This window comes from Triticum urartu, chromosome 7A (assembly GCF_056163025.1).
Source record: "Triticum urartu cultivar PI428250 chromosome 7A, HENAU_Tu73, whole genome shotgun sequence".
NCBI lineage: Eukaryota > Viridiplantae > Streptophyta > Magnoliopsida > Poales > Poaceae > Triticum > Triticum urartu.
In genome coordinates, this window is record NC_141879.1 from 372,386,530 (window position 1) to 372,414,247 (window position 27,718).

Sequence of the window (27,718 nt, forward strand, 5' to 3'; positions counted from 1 at the left end):
ACTCATCTATTACACCGGCTATTCAAAATTTTAATAACATATTACAACTCCGGAGTTTTCTGCGTTCACCATGCACAATTTAATGCCACGTCGTCAACTTTCAACCCTTTCTGACATAATTCGATATGTTTGATGCATTTACTGATTTGTTTCGAGCTAAATGACCCTAAAATTGAAAAGCACTACAAATGAACTCTGAAAAGGCCGAAACTTGGCATGGTATCATCATTTCACCCACATGGCATGTGCTAAAAAGTAGAGATGGTTATGGCAAAAATTGGATGCACTTCGTGTACAAACTGGACACTCTCTTTCGAAGTATCAGGGTTTTGGACGAAAACTCATCTGTTAAACCGACTATTCAAAATTTTAATAACATATTACAACTCCGGACTTTTCTGCGTTCACTATGCACCATTTAAAGCCACGTCGTCAACTTTCAACCCTTTCTGACACAATTTGATATTTTTGATGCATTTACTGATTTGTTTCGAGCTAAATGACCCTGAAATTGAAAAGCACTACAAATGAACTCGTAAAAGGTCGAAACTTTTTATGTTATCATCATTTCACCCACATGGCATGTGCAAAAAAGTAGAGATGGTTACGGCGAAAATTGGATACACTTCGCGTACAAACTGGACACTCTCTTTCGAACTATTAGGACTTCAGACGAAAACTCATCTGTTAAACCGACTATTCAACATTTTAATAACATATTACAAATCCGGACTTTTCTGTGTTCACTATGCACCATTTAAAGCCACGTCGTCAACTTTCAACCCTTTCTGACATAAATTGATATGTTTGATGCATTTACTGATTTGTTTCGAGCTAAATGACCTTAAATTGCAAAGCACTACAAATGAACTCTGAAAAGGTCAGAGCTTGGCATGGTATCATCATTTCACCCACATGGCATGTGCGAAAAGTAGAGATGGTTACGGCAAAAACTGGATGCACTTCGTGTACAAACTCGACACTCTCTTTCGAAGTATCAGGGTTTCGAACGAAAACTCATCTGTTACACCGGCTATTCAAAATTTTAATAACTTATTACAACTCCGGACTTTTTTGCGTTCATTATGCACCATTCAAAGCCACGTCGTCAACTTTCAACCCTTTCTGACATAATTTGGTATTTTTGATGCATTTACTGATTTGTTTTGAGCTAAATGACCCTGAAATTGAAAAGCACTACAAATGAACTCCGAAAAGGTTGAAACATGGCATGGTATCATCATTTCACCCAAATGGCATGTGGAAAAAAGTAGAGATAGTTACAGCAAAAACTGGATGCACTTCGTGTACAAACTGGACACTCTCTTTCGAAGTATCATGGTTTCGGACGAAAACTTATCTGTTACACTGGCTATTCAAAATTTTAATAACTTATTACAACCTCGGACTTTTTTGCGTTCATTATGCACCATTCAAAGACACGTCATCCACTTTCAACCCTTTCTGACATAATTTGATATTTTGATGCATTTACTGATTTGTTTTGAGCTAAATGACCCTGAAATTGAAAAGCACAACAAATGAACTCCGAAAAGGGCGAAACTTGGCATGGTATCATCAAGTCACCCACATAGCATGTGCAAAAAAGTAGAGATGGTTACGAAAACTCATCTATTACACCGGCTATTCAAAATTTTAATAACATATTACAACTCCGGACTTTTCTGCGTTCACCATGCACAATTTAATGCCACGTCGTCAACTTTCAACCCTTTCTGACATAATTCGATATGTTTGATGCATTTACTGATTTGTTTCGAGCTAAATGACCCTAAAATTGAAAAGCACTACAAATGAACTCTGAAAAGGCCGAAACTTGGCATGGTATCATCATTTCACCCACATGGCATGTGCTAAAAAGTAGAGATGGTTATGGCAAAAATTGGATGCACTTCGTGTACAAACTGGACACTCTCTTTCGAAGTATCAGGGTTTTGGACGAAAACTCATCTGTTAAACCGGCTATTCAAAATTTTAATAACATATTATAACTCCGGACTTTTCTGCGTTCACTATGCACCATTTAAAGCCACGTCGTCAACTTTCAACCCTTTCTGACACAATTTGATATTTTTGATGCATTTACTGATTTGTTTCGAGCTAAATGACCCTGAAATTGAAAAGCACTACAAATGAACTCGTAAAAGGTCGAAACTTTTTATGTTATCATCATTTCACCCACATGGCATGTGCAAAAAAGTAGAGATGGTTACGGCGAAAATTGGATACACTTCGCGTACAAACTGGACACTCTCTTTCGAACTATTAGGACTTCAGACGAAAACTCATCTGTTAAACCGACTATTCAACATTTTAATAACATATTACAAATCCGGACTTTTCTGTGTTCACTATGCACCATTTAAAGCCACGTCGTCAACTTTCAACCCTTTCTGACATAAATTGATATGTTTGATGCATTTACTGATTTGTTTCGAGCTAAATGACCTTAAATTGCAAAGCACTACAAATGAACTCTGAAAAGGTCAGAGCTTGGCATGGTATCATCATTTCACCCACATGGCATGTGCGAAAAGTAGAGATGGTTACGGCAAAAACTGGATGCACTTCGTGTACAAACTCGACACTCTCTTTCGAAGTATTAGGGTTTCGAACGAAAACTCATCTGTTACACCGGCTATTCAAAATTTTAATAACTTATTACAACTCCGGACTTTTTTGCATTTATTACGCACCATTCAAAGACACGTCGTCAACTTTCAACCCTTTCTGACACAATTTGATATTTTTGATGCATTTACTGATTTGTTTCGAGCTAAATGACCCTGAAATTGAAAAGCACTACAAATGAACTCGTAAAAGGTGGAAAGTTTTTATGGTATCATCATTTCACCCACATGGCATGTGCAAAAAAGTAGAGATGGTTACGGCAAAAATTGGATACACTTCGCGTACAAACTGGACACTCTCTTTCGAACTGTTAGGACTTCAGACGAAAACACATCTGTTACACCGGCTATTTAAAATTTTAATAACTTATTACAACCTCGGACTTTTTTGCGTTCATTATGCACCATTCAAAGCCATGTTGTCAACTTTCAATCCTTTCTGACATAATTTGGTATTTTTGATGCATTTACTGATTTGTTTTGAGCTAAATGACCCTGAAATTGAAAAGCACTACAAATGAACTCTGAAAAGGTTGAAACATGGCATGGTATCATCATTTCACCCACATGGCATGTGCAAAAAAGTAGAGATAGTTACAGCAAAAACTGGATGCACTTCATGTACAAACTGGACACTCTCTTTCGAAGTATTAGGGTTTCGGACGAAAACTCGTCTCTTGCACCGGCTATTCAAAAATTTAATAACTTATTACAACTATAGACTTTTTGCGTTTATTATGCACCATTCAAAGCCACGTCGTAAAATTTCAACCCTTTCCGACATAATTTGATATTTTCGATGCATTTACTGATTTGTTTTGAGCTAAATGACCCTGAAATTGAAAAGCACTACCATTGAACTCTGAAAAGGTCGAAACTTGGCATGGTATCATCATTTCACCCACATGGCACGTGCAAAAAAGTAGAGATGGTTACGGCAAAATCTGGATGCACTTCGTGTAAAAACTGGACACTCTCTTTCGAAGTATCAGGGTTTCGGACAAAAACTCATCTGTTACACCGGCTATTCAAAATTTTAATAACTTATTACTACTCCGGAATTTTTTGCGTTCATTATGCACCATTCAAAGACACGTCATCAACTTTCAACCCTTTCTGACATAATTTGATATTTTGATGCATTTACTGATTTGTTTTGAGCTAAATGACCCTGAAATTGAAAAGCACAACAAATGAACTCCGAAAAGGGCGAAACTTGGCATGGTATCATCAAGTCACCCACATAGCATGTGCAAAAAAGTAGAGATGGTTACGAAAACTCATCTATTACACCGGCTATTCAAAATTTTAATAACATATTACAACTCCGGAGTTTTCTGCGTTCACCATGCACAATTTAATGCCACGTCGTCAACTTTCAACCCTTTCTGACATAATTCGATATGTTTGATGCATTTACTGATTTGTTTCGAGCTAAATGACCCTAAAATTGAAAAGCACTACAAATGAACTCTGAAAAGGCCGAAACTTGGCATGGTATCATCATTTCACCCACATGGCATGTGCTAAAAAGTAGAGATGGTTATGGCAAAAATTGGATGCACTTCGTGTACAAACTGGACACTCTCTTTCGAAGTATCAGGGTTTTGGACGAAAACTCATCTGTTAAACCGGCTATTCAAAATTTTAATAACATATTACAACTCCGGACTTTTCTGCGTTCACTATGCACCATTTAAAGCCACGTCGTCAACTTTCAACCCTTTCTGACACAATTTGATATTTTTGATGCATTTACTGATTTGTTTCGAGCTAAATGACCCTGAAATTGAAAAGCACTACAAATGAACTCGTAAAAGGTCGAAACTTTTTATGTTATCATCATTTCACCCACATGGCATGTGCAAAAAAGTAGAGATGGTTACGGCGAAAATTGGATACACTTCGCGTACAAACTGGACACTCTCTTTCGAACTATTAGGACTTCAGACGAAAACTCATCTGTTAAACCGACTATTCAACATTTTAATAACATATTACAAATCCGGACTTTTCTGTGTTCACTATGCACCATTTAAAGCCACGTCGTCAACTTTCAACCCTTTCTGACATAAATTGATATGTTTGATGCATTTACTGATTTGTTTCGAGCTAAATGACCTTAAATTGCAAAGCACTACAAATGAACTCTGAAAAGGTCAGAGCTTGGCATGGTATCATCATTTCACCCACATGGCATGTGCGAAAAGTAGAGATGGTTACGGCAAAAACTGGATGCACTTCGTGTACAAACTCGACACTCTCTTTCGAAGTATCAGGGTTTCGAACGAAAACTCATCTGTTACACCGGCTATTCAAAATTTTAATAACTTATTACAACTCCGGACTTTTTTGCGTTCATTATGCACCATTCAAAGCCACGTCGTCAACTTTCAACCCTTTCTGACATAATTTGGTATTTTTGATGCATTTACTGATTTGTTTTGAGCTAAATGACCCTGAAATTGAAAAGCACTACAAATGAACTCCGAAAAGGTTGAAACATGGCATGGTATCATCATTTCACCCAAATGGCATGTGGAAAAAAGTAGAGATAGTTACAGCAAAAACTGGATGCACTTCGTGTACAAACTGGACACTCTCTTTCGAAGTATCATGGTTTCGGACGAAAACTTATCTGTTACACTGGCTATTCAAAATTTTAATAACTTATTACAACCTCGGACTTTTTTGCGTTCATTATGCACCATTCAAAGACACGTCATCCACTTTCAACCCTTTCTGACATAATTTGATATTTTGATGCATTTACTGATTTGTTTTGAGCTAAATGACCCTGAAATTGAAAAGCACAACAAATGAACTCCGAAAAGGGCGAAACTTGGCATGGTATCATCAAGTCACCCACATAGCATGTGCAAAAAAGTAGAGATGGTTACGAAAACTCATCTATTACACCGGCTATTCAAAATTTTAATAACATATTACAACTCCGGACTTTTCTGCGTTCACTATGCACAATTTAATGCCACGTCGTCAACTTTCAACCCTTTCTGACATAATTCGATATGTTTGATGCATTTACTGATTTGTTTCGAGCTAAATGACCCTAAAATTGAAAAGCACTACAAATGAACTCTGAAAAGGCCGAAACTTGGCATGGTATCATCATTTCACCCACATGGCATGTGCTAAAAAGTAGAGATGGTTATGGCAAAAATTGGATGCACTTCGTGTACAAACTGGACACTCTCTTTCGAAGTATCAGGGTTTTGGACGAAAACTCATCTGTTAAACTGGCTATTCAAAATTTTAATAACATATTACAACTCCGGACTTTTCTGCGTTCACTATGCACCATTTAAAGCCACGTCGTCAACTTTCAACCCTTTCTGACACAATTTGATATTTTTGATGCATTTACTGATTTGTTTCGAGCTAAATGACCCTGAAATTGAAAAGCACTACAAATGAACTCGTAAAAGGTCGAAACTTTTTATGTTATCATCATTTCACCCACATGGTATGTGCAAAAAAGTAGAGATGGTTACGGCGAAAATTGGATACACTTCGCGTACAAACTGGACACTCTCTTTCGAACTATTAGGACTTCAGACGAAAACTCATCTGTTAAACCGACTATTCAACATTTTAATAACATATTACAAATCCGGACTTTTCTGTGTTCACTATGCACCATTTAAAGCCACGTCGTCAACTTTCAACCCTTTCTGACATAAATTGATATGTTTGATGCATTTACTGATTTGTTTCGAGCTAAATGACCTTAAATTGCAAAGCACTACAAATGAACTCTGAAAAGGTCAGAGCTTGGCATGGTATCATCATTTCACCCACATGGCATGTGCAAAAAGTAGAGATGGTTACGGCAAAAACTGGATGCACTTCGTGTACAAACTCGACACTCTCTTTCGAAGTATCAGGGTTTCGAACGAAAACTCATCTGTTACACCGGCTATTCAAAATTTTAATAACTTATTACAACTCCGGACTTTTTTGCGTTCATTATGCACCATTCAAAGCCACGTCGTCAACTTTCAACCCTTTCTGACATAATTTGGTATTTTTGATGCATTTACTGATTTGTTTTGAGCTAAATGACCCTGAAATTGAAAAGCACTACAAATGAACTCCGAAAAGGTTGAAACATGGCATGGTATCATCATTTCACCCAAATGGCATGTGGAAAAAAGTAGAGATAGTTACAGCAAAAACTGGATGCACTTCGTGTACAAACTGGACACTCTCTTTCGAAGTATCAGGGTTTCGGACGAAAACTCATCTGTTACACCGGCTATTCAAAATTTTAATAACTTATTACAACCTCGGACTTTTTTGCGTTCATTATGCACCATTCAAAGACACGTCATCAACTTTCAACCCTTTCTGACATAATTTGATATTTTGATGCATTTGCTGATTTGTTTTGAGCTAAATGACCCTGAAATTGAAAAGCACTACAAATGAACTCTGAAAAGGTTGAAACATGGCATGGTATCATCATTTCACCCACATGGCATGTGCAAAAAAGTAGAGATAGTTACAGCAAAAACTGGATGCACTTCGTGTACAAACTGGACACTCTCTTTCGAAGTATCAGGGTTTCGGACGAAAACTCGTCTCTTGCACCGGCTATTCAAAAATTTAATAACTTATTACAACTATAGACTTTTTGCGTTTACTATGCACCATTCAAAGCCATGTTGTCAACTTTCAATCCTTTCTGACATAATTTGGTATTTTTGATGCATTTACTGATTTGTTTTGAGCTAAATGACCCTGAAATTGAAAAGCACTACAAATGAACTCTGAAAAGGTTGAAACATGGCATGGTATCATCATTTCACCCACATGGCATGTGCAAAAAAGTAGAGATAGTTACAGCAAAAACTGGATGCACTTCGTGTACAAACTGGACACTCTCTTTCGAAGTATCAGGGTTTCGGACGAAAACTCGTCTCTTGCACCGGCTATTCAAAAATTTAATAACTTATTACAACTATAGACTTTTTGCGTTTATTATGCACCATTCAAAGCCACGTCGTAAAATTTCAACCCTTTCCGACATAATTTGATATTTTCGATGCATTTACTGATTTGTTTTGAGCTAAATGACCCTGAAATTGAAAAGCACTACCATTGAACTCTGAAAAGGTCGAAACTTGGCATGGTATCATCATTTCACCCACATGGCACGTGCAAAAAAGTAGAGATGGTTACGGCAAAATCTGGATGCACTTCGTGTAAAAACTGGACACTCTCTTTCAAAGTATCAGGGTTTCGGACAAAAACTCATCTGTTACACCGGCTATTCAAAATTTTAATAACTTATTACAACTCCGGAATTTTTTGCGTTCATTATGCACCATTCAAAGACACGTCATCAACTTTCAACCCTTTCTGACATAATTTGATATTTTGATGCATTTACTGATTTGTTTTGAGCTAAATGACCCTGAAATTGAAAAGCACAACAAATGAACTCCGAAAAGGGCGAAACTTGGCATGGTATCATCAAGTCACCCACATAGCATGTGCAAAAAAGTAGAGATGGTTACGAAAACTCATCTATTACACCGGCTATTCAAAATTTTAATAACATATTACAACTCCGGACTTTTCTGCGTTCACTATGCACCATTTAATGCCACGTCGTCAACTTTCAACCCTTTCTGACATAATTCGATATGTTTGATGCATTTACTGATTTGTTTCGAGCTAAATGACCCTAAAATTGAAAAGCACTACAAATGAACTCAGAAAAGGCCGAAACTTGTCATGGTATCATCATTTCACCCACATGGCATGTGCTAAAAAGTAGAGATGGTTATGGCAAAAATTGGATGCACTTCGTGTACTAACTGGACACTCTCTTTTGAAGTATCAGGGTTTTGGACGAAAACTCATCTGTTAAACCGGCTATTCAAAATTTTAATAACATATTACAACTCCGGACTTTTCTGCGTTCACTATGCACCATTTAAAGCCACGTGGTCAACTTTCAACCCTTTCTGACACAATTCGATATTTTTGATGCATTTACTGATTTGTTTCGAGCTAAATGACCCTGAAATTGAAAAGCACTACAAATGAACTCGTAAAAGGTGGAAACTTTTTATGGTATCATCATTTCACCCACATGGCATGTGCAAAAAAGTAGAGATGGTTACGGCGAAAATTGGATACACTTCGCGTACAAACTGGACACGCTCTTTCGAACTATTAGGACTTCAGACGAAAACTCATCTGTTAAACCGACTATTCAACATTTTAATAACATATTACAACTCCGGACTTTTCTGTGTTCACTATGCACCATTTAAAGCCACGTCGTCAACTTTCAACCCTTTCTGACATAAATTGATATGTTTGATGCATTTACTGATTTGTTTCGAGCTAAATGACCCTAAAATTGCAAAGCACTACAAATGAACTCTGAAAAGGTCAGAACTTGGCATGGTATCATCATTTCACCCACATGGCATGTGCAAAAAGTAGAGATGGTTACGGCAAAAACTGGATGCACTTCGTGTACAAACTCGACACTCTCTTTCGAAGTATCAGGGTTTCAAACGAAAACTCATCTGTTACACCGGCTATTCAAAATTTTAATAACTTATTACAACTCCAGACTTTTTTGCGTTCACTATGCACCATTCAAAGCCACGTCGTCAAATTTCAACCCTTTCTGACATAATATGATATTTTTGATGCATTTACTGATTTGTTTTGAGCTAAATGACCCTGAAATTGAAAAGCACTACAAATGAACTCTGAAAAGGTTGAAACTTGGCATGGTATCATCATTTCACCCACATGGCATGGGCAAAAAAGTAGAGATGGTTATGACAAAAACTGGATGCACTTCGTGTACAAATTGACACTGTCTTTTGAAGAATCACGGTTTCGGACGAAAACTCATCTGTTACACCGGCTATTCAAAATTTTAACAACTTATTACAACTCCGGACTTTTTTGCGTTCATTATGCACCATTCAAAGCCAAGTCATCAACTTTCAACCCTTTCTGACATAATTTGGTATTTTTGATGCATTTACTGATTTGTTTTGAGCTAAATGACCCTGAAATTGAAAAGCACTACAAATGAACTCCGAAAAGGTTGAAAGATGGCATGGTATCATCATTTCACCCAAATGGCATGTGGAAAAAAGTAGAGATAGTTACAGCAAAAACTGGATGCACTTCGTGTACAAACTGGACACTCTCTTTCGAAGTATCAGGGTTTCGGACGAAAACTCATCTGTTACACCGGCTATTCAAAATTTTAATAACTTATTACAACCTCAGACTTTTTTGCATTCATTATGCACCATTCAAAGCCATGTTGTCAACTTTCAATCCTTTCTGACATAATTTGGTATTTTTGATGCATTTACTGATTTGTTTTGAGCTAAATGACCCTGAAATTGAAAAGCACTACAAATGAACTCTGAAAAGGTTGAAACATGGCATGGTATCATCATTTCACCCACATGGCATGTGCAAAAAAGTAGAGATAGTTACAGCAAAAACTGGATGCACTTCGTGTACAAACTGGACGCTCTCTTTCGAAGTATCAGGGTTTCGGACGAAAACTCGTCTCTTGCACCGGCTATTCAAAAATTTAATAACTTATTACAACTATAGACTTTTTGCGTTTATTATGCACCATTCAAAGCCACGTCGTAAAATTTCAACCCTTTCCGACATAATTTGATATTTTTGATGCATTTACTCATTTGTTTTGAGCTAAATGACCCTGAAATTGAAAAGCACTACCATTGAACTCTGAAAAGGTCGAAACTTGGCATGGTATCATCATTTCACCCACATGGCACGTGCAAAAAAGTAGAGATGGTTACAGCAAAAACTGGATGCACTTCGCGTACAAACTGGACACTCTCTTTCGAAGTATCAGGGTTTCGGACGAAAACTCGTCTCTTGCACCGGCTATTCAAAAATTTAATAACTTATTACAACTATAGACTTTTTGCGTTTATTATGCACCATTCAAAGCCACGTCGTAAAATTTCAACCCTTTCCGACATAATTTGATATTTTCGATGCATTTACTGATTTGTTTTGAGCTAAATGACCCTGAAATTGAAAAGCACTACCATTGAACTCTGAAAAGGTCGAAACTTGGCATGGTATCATCATTTCACCCACATGGCACGTGCAAAAAAGTAGAGATGGTTACGGCAAAATCTGGATGCACTTCGTGCAAAAACTGGACACTCTCTTTCGAAGTATCAGGGTTTCGGACAAAAACTCATCTGTTACACCGGCTATTCAAAATTTTAATAACTTATTACAACTCCGGAATTTTTTGCGTTCATTATGCACCATTCAAAGACACGTCATCAACTTTCAACCCTTTCTGACATAATTTGATAGTTTGATGCATTTACTGATTTGTTTTGAGCTAAATGACCCTGAAATTGAAAAGCACAACAAATGAACTCCGAAAAGGGCGAAACTTGGCATGGTATCATCAAGTCACCCACATAGCATGTGCAAAAAAGTAGAGATGGTTACGAAAACTCATCTATTACACCGGCTATTCAAAATTTTAATAACATATTACAACTCCGGACTTTTCTGCGTTCACTATGCACCATTTAATGCCACGTCGTCAACTTTCAACCCTTTCTGACATAATTCGATATGTTTGATGCATTTACTGATTTGTTTCGAGCTAATTGACCCTAAAATTGAAAAGCACTACAAATTAACTCTGAAAAGGCCGAAACTTGGCATGGTATCATCATTTCACCCACATGGCATGTGCTAAAAAGTAGAGATGGTTATGGCAAAAATTGGATGCACCTCGTGTACAAACTGGACACTCTCTTTTGAAGTATCAGGGTTTTGGACGAAAACTCATCTGTTAAACCGGCTATTCAAAATTTTAATAACATATTACAACTCCGGACTTTTCTGCGTTCACTATGCACCATTTAAAGCCACATCGTCAACTTTCAACCCTTTCTGACACAATTCGATATTTTTGATGCATTTACTGATTTGTTTCGAGCTAAATGACCCTGAAATTGAAAAGCACTACAAATGAACTCGCAAAAGGTGGAAACTTTTTATGGTATCATCATTTCACCCACATGGCATGTGCAAAAAAGTAGAGATGGTTACGGCGAAAATTGGATACACTTCGCGTACAAACTGGACACGCTCTTTCGAACTATTAGGACTTCAGGCGAAAACTCATCTGTTAAACCGACTATTCAACATTTTAATAACATATTACAACTCCGGACTTTTCTGTGTTCACTATGCACCATTTAAAGCCACGTCGTCAACTATCAACCCTTTCTGACATAAATTGATATGTTTGATGCAGTTACTGATTTGTTTCGAGCTAAATGACCCTAAAATTGCAAAGCACTACAAATGAACTCTGAAAAGGTCAGAACTTGGCATGGTATCATCATATCACCCACATGGCATGTGCAAAAAGTAGAGATGGTTACGGCAAAAACTGGATGCACTTCGTGTACAAACTCGACACTCTCTTTCGAAGTATCAGGGTTTCGAACGAAAACTCATCTGTTACACCGGCTATTCAAAATTTTAATAACTTATTACAAATCCAGACTTTTTTGCGTTCACTATGCACCATTCAAAGCCACGTCGTCAAATTTCAACCCTTTCTGACATAATTTGATATTTTTGATGCATTTACTGATTTGTTTTGAGCTAAATGACCCTGAAATTGAAAAGCACTACAAATGAACTCTGAAAAGGTTGAAACTTGGCATGGTATCATCATTTCACCCACATGGCATGGGCAAAAAAGTAGAGATGGTTATGACAAAAACTGGATGCACTTCGTGTACAAACTGACACTGTCTTTTGAAGAATCACGGTTTCGGACGAAAACTCATCTCTTACACCGGCTATTCAAAATTTTAATAACTTATTACAACTCCGGAATTTTTTGCGTTCATTATGCACCATTCAAAGCCATGTCGTCAACATTCAACCCTTTCTGACATAATTTGGTATTTTTGATGCATTTACTGATTTGTTTTGAGCTAAATGACCCTGAAATTGAAAAGCACTACAAATGAACTCTGAAAAGGTTGAAACATGGCATGGTATCATCATTTGACCCAAATGGCATGTGGAAAAAAGTAGAGATAGTTACAGCAAAAACTGGATGCACTTCGTGTACAAACTGGACACTCTCTTTCGAAGTATCAGGGTTTCGGACGAAAACTCATCTGTTACACCGGCTATTCAAAATTTTAATAACTTATTACAACCTCAGACTTTTTTGCGTTCATTATGCACCATTCAAAGCCATGTTGTCAACTTTCAATCCTCTCTGACATAATTTGGTATTTTTGATGCATTTACTGATTTGTTTTGAGCTAAATGACCCTGAAATTGAAAAGCACTACAAATGAACTCTGAAAAGGTTGAAACATGGCATGGTATCATCATTTCACCCACATGGCATGTGCAAAAAAGTAGAGATAGTTACAGCAAAAACTGGATGCACTTCGTGTACAAACTGGACACTCTCTTTCGAAGTATCAGGGTTTCGGACGAAAACTCGTCTCTTGCACCGGCTATTCAAAAATTTAATAACTTATTACAACTATAGACTTTTTGCGTTTATTATGCACCATTCAAAGCCACGTCGTAAAATTTCAACCCTTTCCGACATAATTTGATATTTTCGATGCATTTACTGATTTGTTTTGAGCTAAATGACCCTGAAATTGAAAAGCACTACCATTGAACTCTGAAAAGGTCGAAACTTGGCATGGTATCATCATTTCACCCACATGGCACGTGCAAAAAAGTAGAGATGGTTACGGCAAAATCTGGATGCACTTCATGCAAAAACTGGACACTCTCTTTCGAAGTATTAGGGTTTCGGACAAAAACTCATCTGTTACACCGGCTATTCAAAATTTTAATAACTTATTACAACTCCGGAATTTTTTGCGTTCATTATGCACCATTCAAAGACACGTCATCAACTTTCAACCCTTTCTGACATAATTTGATATTTTGATGCATTTACTGATTTGTTTTGAGCTAAATGACCCTGAAATTGAAAAGCACAACAAATGAACTCCGAAAAGGGCGAAACTTGGCATGGTATCATCAAGTCACCCACATAGCATGTGCAAAAAAGTAGAGATGGTTACGAAAACTCATCTATTACACCGGCTATTCAAAATTTTAATAACATATTACAACTCCGGACTTTTCTGCGTTCACTATGCACCATTTAATGCCACGTCGTCAACTTTCAACCCTTTCTGACATAATTCGATATGTTTGATGCATTTACTGATTTGTTTCGAGCTAATTGACCGTAAAATTGAAAAGCACTACAAATGAACTCTGAAAAGGCCGAAACTTGGCATGGTATCATCATTTCACCCACATGGCATGTGCTAAAAAGTAGAGATGGTTATGGCAAAAATTGGATGCACCTCGTGTACAAACTGGACACTCTCTTTCGAAGTATCAGGGTTTTGGACGAAAACTCATCTGTTAAACCGGCTATTCAAAATTTTAATAACATATTACAACTCCGGACTGTTCTGCGTTCACTATGCACCATTTAAAGCCACGTCGTCAACTTTCAACCCTTTCTGACACAATTTGATATTTTTGATGCATTTACTGATTTGTTTCGAGCTAAATGACCCTGAAATTGCAAAGCACTACAAATGAACTCGTAAAAGGTGGAAACTTTTTATGGTATCATCATTTCACCCACATGGCATGTGCAAAAAAGTAGAGATGGTTACGGCGAAAATTGGATACACTTCGCGTACAAACTGGACACGCTCTTTCGAACTATTAGGACTTCAGACGAAAACTCATCTGTTAAACCGACTATTCAACATTTTAATAACATATTACAACTCCGGACTTTTCTGTGTTCACTATGCACCATTTAAAGCCACGTCGTCAACTTTCAACCCTTTCTGACATAAATTGATATGTTTGATGCATTTACTGATTTGTTTCGAGCTAAATGACCCTAAAATTGCAAAGCACTACAAATGAACTCTGAAAAGGTCAGAACTTGGCATGGTATCATCATTTCACCCACATGGCATGTGCAAAAAGTAGAGATGGTTACGGCAAAAACTGGATGCACTTCGTGTACAAACTCGACACTCTCTTTCGAAGTATCAGGGTTTCGAACGAAAACTCATCTGTTACACCGGCTACAAAATTTTAATAACTTATTACAACTCCAGACTTTTTTGCGTTCACTATGCACCATTCAAAGCCACGTCGTCAAATTTCAGCCCTTTCTGACATAATATGATATTTTTGATGCATTTACTGATTTGTTTTGAGCTAAATGACCCTGAAATTGAAAAGCACTACAAATGAACTCTGAAAAGGTTGAAACTTGGCATAGTATCATCATTTCACCCACATGGCATGGGCAAAAAAGTAGAGATGGTTATGACAAAAACTGGATGCACTTCGTGTACAAACTGACACTGTCTTTTGAAGAATCACGGTTTCGGACGAAAACTCATCTGTTGAACCGACTATTCAACATTTTAATAACATATTACAACTCCGGACTTTTCTGTGTTCACTATGCACCATTTAAAGCCACGTCGTCAACTTTCAACCCTTTCTGACATAAATTGCTATGTTTGATGCATTTACTGATTTGTTTCGAGCTAAATGACCCTAAAATTGCAAAGCACTACAAATGAACTCTGAAAAGGTCAGAACTTGGCATGGTATCATCATTTCACCCACATGGCATGTGCAAAAAGTAGAGATGGTTACGGCAAAAACTGGATGCACTTCGTGTACAAACTCGACACTCTCTTTCGAAGTATCAGGGTTTCGAACGAAAACTCATCTGTTACACCGGCTATTCAAAATTTTAATAAGTTATTACAACTCCGGACTTTTTTGCGTTCATTATGCACCATTCAAAGCCAAGTCGTCAACTTTCAACCCTTTCTGACATAATTTGGTATTTTTGATGCATTTACTGATTTGTTTTGAGCTAAATGACCCTGAAATTGAAAAGCACTACAAATGAACTCCGAAAAGGTTGAAAGATGGCATGGTATCATCATTTCACCCAAATGGCATGTGGCAGAAAGTAGAGAAAGTTACAGCAAAAACTGGATGCACTTCGGGTACAAACTGGACACTCTCTTTCGAAGTATCAGGGTTTCGGACGAAAACTCATCTGTTACACCGGCTATTCAAAATTTTAATAACTTATTACAACCTCAGACTTTTTTGCGTTCATTATGCACCATTCAAAGCCATGTTGTAAACTTTCAATCCTTTCTGACATAATTTGGTATTTTTGATGCATTTACTGATTTGTTTTGAGCTAAATGACCCTGAAATTGAAAAGCACTACAAATGAACTCCGAAAAGGTTGAAAGATGGCATGTTATCATCATTTCACCCAAATGGCATGTGGAAAAAAGTAGAGATAGTTACAGCAAAAACTGGATGCACTTCGTGTACAAACTGGACACTCTCTTTCGAAGTATCAGGGTTTCGGACGAAAAATCATCTATTACACCGGCTATTCAAAATTTTAATGACTTATTACAACCTCAGACTTTTTTGCGTTCATTATGCACCATTCAAAGCCATGTTGTCAACTTTCAATCCTTTCTGACATAATTTGGTATTTTTGATGCATTTACTGATTTGTTTTGAGCTAAATGACCCTGAAATTGAAAAGCACTACAAATGAACTCTGAAAAGGTTGAAACATGGCATGGTATCATCATTTCACCCACATGGCATGTGCAAAAAAGTAGAGATAGTTACAGCAAAAACTGGATGCACTTCGTGTACAAACTGGACACTCTCTTTCGAAGTATCACGGTTTCGGACGAAAACTCGTCTCTTGCACCGGCTATTCAAAAATTTAATAACTTATTACAACTATAGACTTTTTGCGTTTATTATGCACCATTCAAAGCCACGTCGTAAAATTTCAACCCTTTCCGACATAATTTGATATTTTCGATGCATTTACTGATTTGTTTTGAGCTAAATGACCCTGAAATTGAAAAGCACTACAAATGAACTCTGAAAAGGTTGAAACTTGGCATGGTATCATCATTTCACCCACATGGCTTGGGCAAAAAAGTAGAGATGGTTATGACAAAAACTGGATGCACTTCGTGTACAAACTGACACTGTCTTTTGAAGAATCACGGTTTGGACGAAAACTCATCTGTTACACCGACTATTCAAAATTTTAATAACTTATTACAACTCCGGACTTTTTTGCGTTCATTATGCACCATTCAAAGCCACGTCATCAACTTTCAACCCTTTCTGACATAATTTGGTATTTTTGATGCATTTACTGATTTGTTTTGAGCTAAATGACCCTGAAATTGGAGAGCACTACAAATGAACTCCGAAAAGGTTGAAACATGGCATGGTATCATCATTTCACCCAAATGGCATGTGGAAAAAAGTAGAGATAGTTACAGCAAAAACTGGATGCACTTCGTGTACAAACTGGACACTCTCTTTCGAAGTATCAGGGTTTCGGACGAAAACTCATCTGTTACACCAGCTATTCAAAATTTTAATAACTTATTACAACCTCAGACTTTTTTGCATTCATTATGCACCATTCAAAGCCATGTTGTCAACTTTCAATCCTTTCTGACATAATTTGGTATTTTTGATGCATTTACTGATTTGTTTTGAGCTAAATGACCCTGAAATTGAAAAGCACTACAAATGAACTATGAAAAGGATGAAACATGGCATGGTATCATCATTTCACCCACATGGCATGTGCAAAAAAGTAGAGATAGTTACAGCAAAAACTGGATGCACTTCGTGTACAAACTGGACACTCTCTTTCGAAGTATCAGGGTTTCGGACGAAAACTCGTCTCTTGCACCGGCTATTCAAAAATTTAATAACTTATTACAACTATAGACTTTTTGCGTTTATTATGCACCATTCAAAGCCACATCGTAAAATTTCAACCCTTTCCGACATAATTTGATATTTTCGATGCATTTACTGATTTGTTTTGAGCTAAATGACCCTGAAATTGAAAAGCACTACCATTGAACTCTGAAAAGGTCGAAACTTGGCATGGTATCATCATTTCACCCACATGGCACGTGCAAAAAAGTAGAGATGGTTACGGCAAAATTTGGATGCACTTCGTGCAAAAACTGGACACTCTCTTTCGAAGTATCAGGGTTTCGGAGAAAAACTCATCTGTTACACCGGCTATTCAAAATTTTAATAACTTATTACAACTCCGGAATTTTTTGCGTTCATTATGCACCATTCAAAGACACGTCATCAACTTTCAACCCTTTCTGACATAATTTGATATTTTGATGCATTTACTGATTTGTTTTGAACTAAATGACCCTGAAATTGAAAAGCACAACAAATGAACTCCGAAAAGGGCGAAACTAGGCATGGTATCATCAAGTCACCCACATAGCATGTGCAAAAAAGTAGAGATGGTTACGAAAACTCATCTATTACACCGGCTATTCAAAATTTTAATAACATATTACAACTCCGGACTTTTCTGCGTTCACTATGCACCATTTAATGCCACGTCGTCAACTTTCAACCCTTTCTGACATAATTTGATATTTTTGATGCATTTACTGATTTGTTTCGAGCTAAATGACCCTGAAATTGAAAAGCACTACAAATGAACTCGTAAAAGGTGGAAACTTTTTATGGTATCATCATTTCACCCACATGGCATGTGCAAAAAAGTAGAGATGGTTACGGCGAAAATTGGATACACTTCGCGTACAAACTGGACACTCTCTTTCGAACTATCAGGACTTCAGACGAAAACTCATCTGTTAAACCGACTATTCAACATTTTAATAACATATTACAACTCCGGACTTTTCTGTGTTCACTATGCACCATTTAAAGCCACGTCGTCAACTTTCAGCCCTTTCTGACATAAATTGATATGTGTTATGCATTTACTGATTTGTTTCGAGCTAAATGACCCTAAAATTGCAAAGCACTACAAATGAACTCTGAAAAGGTCAGAACTTGGCATGGTATCATCATTTCACCCACATGGCATGTGCAAAAAGTAGAGATGGTTACGGCAAAAACTGGATGCACTTCGTGTACAAACTCGACACTCTCTTACGAAGTATCAGGGTTTCGAACGAAAACTCATCTGTTACACCGGCTATTCAAAATTTTAATAACTTATTACAACTCCAGACTTTTTTGCGTTCACTATGCACCATTCAAAGCCACGTCGTCAAATTTCAACCCTTTCTGACATAATTTGATATTTTTGATGCATTTACTGATTTGTTTTGAGCTAAATGACCCTGAAATTGAAAAGCACTACAAATGAACTCTGAAAAGGTTGAAACTTGGCATGGTATCATCATTTCACCCACATGGCATGGGCAAAAAAGTAGAGATGGTTATGACAAAAACTGGATGCACTTCGTGTACAAACTGACACTGTCTTTTGAAGAATCACGGTTTCGGACGAAAACTCATCTGTTACACCGGCTATTCAAAATTTTAATAACTTATTATAACTCCGGACTTTTTTGCGTTCATTATGCACCATTGAAAGCCATGTCGTCAACTTTCTACCCTTTCTGACATAATTTGGTATTTTTGATGCATTTACTGATTTGTTTTGAGCTAAATGACCCTGAAATTGAAAAGCACTACAAATGAACTCGTAAAAGGTGGAAACTTTTTATGGTATCATCATTTCACCCGCATGGCATGTGCAAAAAAGTAGAGATGGTTACGGCGAAAATTGGATACACTCCGCGTACAAACTGGACACTCTCTTTCGAACTGTTAGGACTTCAGACGAAAACTCATCTGTTAAACCGACTATTCAACATTTTAATAACATATTACAACTCCGGACTTTTCTGTGTTCACTATGCACCATTTAAAGCCACGTCGTCAACTTTCAACCCTTTCTGACATAAATTGATATGTTTGATGCATTTACTGATTTGTTTCGAGCTAAATGACCCTAAAATTGCAAAGCACTACAAATGAACTCTGAAAAGGTCAGAGCTTGGCATGGTATCATCATTTCACCCACATGGCATGTGCAAAAAGTAGAGATGGTTACGGCAAAAACTGGATGCACTTCGTGTACAAACTCGACACTCTCTTTCGAAGTATCAGGGTTTCGAACGAAAACTCATCTGTTACACCGGCTATTCAAAATTTTAATAACTTATTACAACTCCAGACTTTTGAGCTAAATGACCCTGAAATTGAAAAGCACTACAAATGAACTCGTAAAAGGTGGAAACTTTTTATGGTATCATCATTTCACCCACATGGCATGTGCAAAAAAGTAGAGATGGTTATGGCAAAAATTGGATGCACTTCGTGTACAAACTCGACACTCTCTTTCGAAGTATCAGGGTTTTGGACGAAAACTCATCTGTTAAACGGGCTATTCAAAATTTTAATAACATATTACAACTCCGGACTTTTCTGCGTTCACTATGCACCATTTAAAGCCACGTCGTCAACTTTCAACCCTTTCTGACACAATTTGATATTTTTGATGCATTTACTGATTTGTTTTGAGCTAAATGACCCTGAAATTGAAAAGCACTACAAATGAACTCATAAAAGGTGGAAACTTTTTATGGTATCATCATTTCACCCACATGGCATGTGCAAAAAAGTAGAGATGGTTACGGCGAAAATTGGATACACTTCGCGTACAAACTGGACACTCTCTTGCGAACTATTGGGACTTCAGACGAAAACTCATCTGTTAAACCGACTATTCAACATTTTAATAACATATTACAACTCCGGACTTTTCTGTGTTCACTATGCACCATTTAAAGCCACGTCGTCAACTTTCAACCCTTTCTGACATAAATTGATATGTTTGATGCATTTACTGATTTGTTTCGAGCTAAATGACCCTAAAATTGCAAAGCACTACAAATGAACTCGGAAAAGGTCAGAACTTGGCATGGTATCATCATTTCACCCACATGGCATGTGCAAAAAGTAGAGATGGTTACGGCAAAAACTGGATGCACTTCGTGTACAAACTCGACACTCTCTTTCGAAGTATCAGGGTTTCGAACGAAAACTCATCTGTTACACCGGCTATTCAAAATTTTAATAACTTATTACAACTCCAGACTTTTTTGCGTTCACTATGCACCATTCAAAGCCACGTCGTCAAATTTCAACCCTTTCTGACATAATTTGATATTTTTGATGCATTTACTGATTTGTTTTGAGCTAAATGACCCTGAAATTGAAAAGCACTACAAATGAACTCTGAAAAGGCCGAAACTTGGCATGGTATCATCATTTCACCCGCATGGCATGGGCAAAAAAGTAGAGATGGTTATGACAAAAACTGGATGCACTTCGTGTACAAACTGACACTGTCTTTTGAAGAATCATGGTTTCGCACGAAAACTCATCTGTTACACCGGCTATTCAAAATTTTAATAACTTATTACAACTCCGGACTTTTTTGCGTTCATTATGCACCATTCAAAGCCAAGTCGTCAACTTTCAACCCTTTCTGACATAATTTGGTATTTTTGATGCATTTACTGATTTGTTTTGAGCTAAATGACCCTGAAATTGAAATGCACTACAAATGAACTCCGAAAAGGTTGAAAGATGGCATGGTATCATCATTTCACCCAAATGGCATGTGGAAAAAAGTAGAGATAGTTACAGCAAAAACTGGATGCACTTCATGTACAAACTGGACACTCTCTTTCGAAGTATCAGGGTTTCGGACGAAAACTCATCTGTTACACCGGCTATTCAAAATTTTAATAACTTATTACAACCTCAGACTTTTTTGTGTTCATTATGCACCATTCAAAGCCATGTTGTCAACTTTCAATCCTTTCTGACATAATTTGGTATTTTTGATGCATTTACTGATTTGTTTTGAGCTAAATGACCCTGAAATTGAAAAGCACTACAAATAAACTCCGAAAAGGTTGAAAGATGGCATGGTATCATCATTTCACCCAAATGGCATGTGGAAAAAAGTAGAGATAGTTACAGCAAAAACTGGATGCACTTCGTGTACAAACTGGACACTCTCTTTCGAAGTATCAGGGTTTCGGACGAAAACTCATCTGTTACACCGGCTATTCAAAATTTTAATAACTTATTACAACCTCAGACTTTTTTGCGTTCATTATGCACCATTCAAAGCCATGTTGTCAACTTTCAATCCTTTCTGACATAATTTGGTATTTTTGATGCATTTACTGATTTGTTTTGAGCTAAATGACCCTGAAATTGAAAAGCACTACAAATGAACTCTGAAAAGGTTGAAACATGGCATGGTATCATCATTTCACCCACATGGCATGTGCAAAAAAGTAGAGATAGTTACAGCAAAAACTGGATGCACTTCGTGTACAAACTGGACACTCTCTTTCGAAGTATCACGGTTTCGGACGAAAACTCGTCTCTTGCACCGGCTATTCAAAAATTTAATAACTTATTACAACTATAGACTTTTTGCGTTTATTATGCACCATTCAAAGCCACGTCGTAAAATTTCAACCCTTTCCGACATAATTTGATATTTTCGATGCATTTACTGATTTGTTTTGAGCTAAATGACCCTGAAATTGAAAAGCACTACAAATGAACTCTGAAAAGGTTGAAACTTGGCATGGTATCATCATTTCACCCACATGGCTTGGGCAAAAAAGTAGAGATGGTTATGACAAAAACTGGATGCACTTCGTGTACAAACTGACACTGTCTTTTGAAGAATCACGGTTTGGACGAAAACTCATCTGTTACACCGACTATTCAAAATTTTAATAACTTATTACAACTCCGGACTTTTTTGCGTTCATTATGCACCATTCAAAGCCACGTCGTCAACTTTCAACCCTTTCTGACATAATTTGGTATTTTTGATGCATTTACTGATTTGTTTTGAGCTAAATGACCCTGAAATTGGAGAGCACTACAAATGAACTCCGAAAAGGTTGAAACATGGCATGGTATCATCATTTCACCCAAATGGCATGTGGAAAAAAGTAGAGATAGTTACAGCAAAAACTGGATGCACTTCGTGTACAAACTGGACACTCTCTTTCGAAGTATCAGGGTTTCGGACGAAAACTCATCTGTTACACCAGCTATTCAAAATTTTAATAACTTATTACAACCTCAGACTTTTTTGCATTCATTATGCACCATTCAAAGCCATGTTGTCAACTTTCAATCCTTTCTGACATAATTTGGTATTTTTGATGCATTTACTGATTTGTTTTGAGCTAAATGACCCTGAAATTGAAAAGCACTACAAATGAACTATGAAAAGGATGAAACATGGCATGGTATCATCATTTCACCCACATGGCATGTGCAAAAAAGTAGAGATAGTTACAGCAAAAACTGGATGCACTTCGTGTACAAACTGGACACTCTCTTTCGAAGTATCAGGGTTTCGGACGAAAACTCGTCTCTTGCACCGGCTATTCAAAAATTTAATAACTTATTACAACTATAGACTTTTTGCGTTTATTATGCACCATTCAAAGCCACGTCGTAAAATTTCAACCCTTTCCGACATAATTTGATATTTTCGATGCATTTACTGATTTGTTTTGAGCTAAATGACCCTGAAATTGAAAAGCACTACCATTGAACTCTGAAAAGGTCGAAACTTGGCATGGTATCATCATTTCACCCACATGGCACGTGCAAAAATGTAGAGATGGTTACGGCAAAATTTGGATGCACTTCGTGCAAAAACTGGACACTCTCTTTCGAAGTATCAGGGTTTCGGAGAAAAACTCATCTGTTACACCGGCTATTCAAAATTTTAATAACTTATTACAACTCCGGAATTTTTTGCGTTCATTATGCACCATTCAAAGACACGTCATCAACTTTCAACCCTTTCTGACATAATTTGATATTTTGATGCATTTACTGATTTGTTTTGAACTAAATGACCCTGAAATTGAAAAGCACAACAAATGAACTCCGAAAAGGGCGAAACTAGGCATGGTATCATCAAGTCACCCACATAGCATGTGCAAAAAAGTAGAGATGGTTACGAAAACTCATCTATTACACCGGCTATTCAAAATTTTAATAACATATTACAACTCCGGACTTTTCTGCGTTCACTATGCACCATTTAATGCCACGTCGTCAACTTTCAACCCTTTCTGACATAATTTGATATTTTTGATGCATTTACTGATTTGTTTCGAGCTAAATGACCCTGAAATTGAAAAGCACTACAAATGAACTCGTAAAAGGTGGAAACTTTTTATGGTATCATCATTTCACCCACATGGCATGTGCAAAAAAGTAGAGATGGTTACGGCGAAAATTGGATACACTTCGCGTACAAACTGGACACTCTCTTTCGAACTATCAGGACTTCAGACGAAAACTCATCTGTTAAACCGACTATTCAACATTTTAGTAACATATTACAACTCCGGACTTTTCTGTGTTCACTATGCACCATTTAAAGCCACGTCGTCAACTTTCAGCCCTTTCTGACATAAATTGATATGTGTTATGCATTTACTGATTTGTTTCGAGCTAAATGACCCTAAAATTGCAAAGCACTACAAATGAACTCTGAAAAGGTCAGAACTTGGCATGGTATCATCATTTCACCCACATGGCATGTGCAAAAAGTAGAGATGGTTACGGCAAAAACTGGATGCACTTCGTGTACAAACTCGACACTCTCTTACGAAGTATCAGGGTTTCGAACGAAAACTCATCTGTTACACCGGCTATTCAAAATTTTAATAACTTATTACAACTCCAGACTTTTTTGCGTTCACTATGCACCATTCAAAGCCACGTCGTCAAATTTCAACCCTTTCTGACATAATTTGATATTTTTGATGCATTTACTGATTTGTTTTGAGCTAAATGACCCTGAAATTGAAAAGCACTACAAATGAACTCTGAAAAGGTTGAAACTTGGCATGGTATCATCATTTCACCCACATGGCATGGGCAAAAAAGTAGAGATGGTTATGACAAAAACTGGATGCACTTCGTGTACAAACTGACACTGTCTTTTGAAGAATCACGGTTTCGGACGAAAACTCATCTGTTACACCGGCTATTCAAAATTTTAATAACTTATTATAACTCCGGACTTTTTTGCGTTCATTATGCACCATTGAAAGCCATGTCGTCAACTTTCTACCCTTTCTGACATAATTTGGTATTTTTGATGCATTTACTGATTTGTTTTGAGCTAAATGACCCTGAAATTGAAAAGCACTACAAATGAACTCGTAAAAGGTGGAAACTTTTTATGGTATCATCATTTCACCCGCATGGCATGTGCAAAAAAGTAGAGATGGTTACGGCGAAAATTGGATACACTCCGCGTACAAACTGGACACTCTCTTTCGAACTGTTAGGACTTCAGACGAAAACTCATCTGTTAAACCGACTATTCAACATTTTAATAACATATTACAACTCCGGACTTTTCTGTGTTCACTATGCACCATTTAAAGCCACGTCGTCAACTTTCAACCCTTTCTGACATAAATTGATATGTTTGATGCATTTACTGATTTGTTTCGAGCTAAATGACCCTAAAATTGCAAAGCACTACAAATGAACTCTGAAAAGGTCAGAGCTTGGCATGGTATCATCATTTCACCCACATGGCATGTGCAAAAAGTAGAGATGGTTACGGCAAAAACTGGATGCACTTCGTGTACAAACTCGACACTCTCTTTCGAAGTATCAGGGTTTCGAACGAAAACTCATCTGTTACACCGGCTATTCAAAATTTTAATAACTTATTACAACTCCAGACTTTTGAGCTAAATGACCCTGAAATTGAAAAGCACTACAAATGAACTCGTAAAAGGTGGAAACTTTTTATGGTATCATCATTTCACCCACATGGCATGTGCAAAAAAGTAGAGATGGTTATGGCAAAAATTGGATGCACTTCGTGTACAAACTCGACACTCTCTTTCGAAGTATCAGGGTTTTGGACGAAAACTCATCTGTTAAACGGGCTATTCAAAATTTTAATAACATATTACAACTCCGGACTTTTCTGCGTTCACTATGCACCATTTAAAGCCACGTCGTCAACTTTCAACCCTTTCTGACACAATTTGATATTTTTGATGCATTTACTGATTTGTTTTGAGCTAAATGACCCTGAAATTGAAAAGCACTACAAATGAACTCATAAAAGGTGGAAACTTTTTATGGTATCATCATTTCACCCACATGGCATGTGCAAAAAAGTAGAGATGGTTACGGCGAAAATTGGATACACTTCGCGTACAAACTGGACACTCTCTTGCGAACTATTGGGACTTCAGACGAAAACTCATCTGTTAAACCGACTATTCAACATTTTAATAACATATTACAACTCCGGACTTTTCTGTGTTCACTATGCACCATTTAAAGCCACGTCGTCAACTTTCAACCCTTTCTGACATAAATTGATATGTTTGATGCATTTACTGATTTGTTTCGAGCTAAATGACCCTAAAATTGCAAAGCACTACAAATGAACTCGGAAAAGGTCAGAACTTGGCATGGTATCATCATTTCACCCACATGGCATGTGCAAAAAGTAGAGATGGTTACGGCAAAAACTGGATGCACTTCGTGTACAAACTCGACACTCTCTTTCGAAGTATCAGGGTTTCGAACGAAAACTCATCTGTTACACCGGCTATTCAAAATTTTAATAACTTATTACAACTCCAGACTTTTTTGCGTTCACTATGCACCATTCAAAGCCACGTCGTCAAATTTCAACCCTTTCTGACATAATTTGATATTTTTGATGCATTTACTGATTTGTTTTGAGCTAAATGACCCTGAAATTGAAAAGCACTACAAATGAACTCTGAAAAGGCCGAAACTTGGCATGGTATCATCATTTCACCCGCATGGCATGGGCAAAAAAGTAGAGATGGTTATGACAAAAACTGGATGCACTTCGTGTACAAACTGACACTGTCTTTTGAAGAATCATGGTTTCGCACGAAAACTCATCTGTTACACCGGCTATTCAAAATTTTAATAACTTATTACAACTCCGGACTTTTTTGCGTTCATTATGCACCATTCAAAGCCAAGTCGTCAACTTTCAACCCTTTCTGACATAATTTGGTATTTTTGATGCATTTACTGATTTGTTTTGAGCTAAATGACCCTGAAATTGAAATGCACTACAAATGAACTCCGAAAAGGTTGAAAGATGGCATGGTATCATCATTTCACCCAAATGGCATGTGGAAAAAAGTAGAGATAGTTACAGCAAAAACTGGATGCACTTCATGTACAAACTGGACACTCTCTTTCGAAGTATCAGGGTTTCGGACGAAAACTCATCTGTTACACCGGCTATTCAAAATTTTAATAACTTATTACAACCTCAGACTTTTTTGTGTTCATTATGCACCATTCAAAGCCATGTTGTCAACTTTCAATCCTTTCTGACATAATTTGGTATTTTTGATGCATTTACTGATTTGTTTTGAGCTAAATGACCCTGAAATTGAAAAGCACTACAAATAAACTCCGAAAAGGTTGAAAGATGGCATGGTATCATCATTTCACCCAAATGGCATGTGGAAAAAAGTAGAGATAGTTACAGCAAAAACTGGATGCACTTCGTGTACAAACTGGACACTCTCTTTCGAAGTATCAGGGTTTCGGACGAAAACTCATCTGTTACACCGGCTATTCAAAATTTTAATAACTTATTACAACCTCAGACTTTTTTGCGTTCATTATGCACCATTCAAAGCCATGTTGTCAACTTTCAATCCTTTCTGACATAATTTGGTATTTTTGATGCATTTACTGATTTGTTTTGAGCTAAATGACCCTGAAATTGAAAAGCACTACAAATGAACTCTGAAAAGGTTGAAACATGGCATGGTATCATCATTTCACCCACATGGCATGTGCAAAAAAGTAGAGATAGTTACAGCAAAAACTGGATGCACTTCGTGTACAAACTGGACACTCTCTTTCGAAGTATCAGGGTTTCGGACAAAAACTCGTCT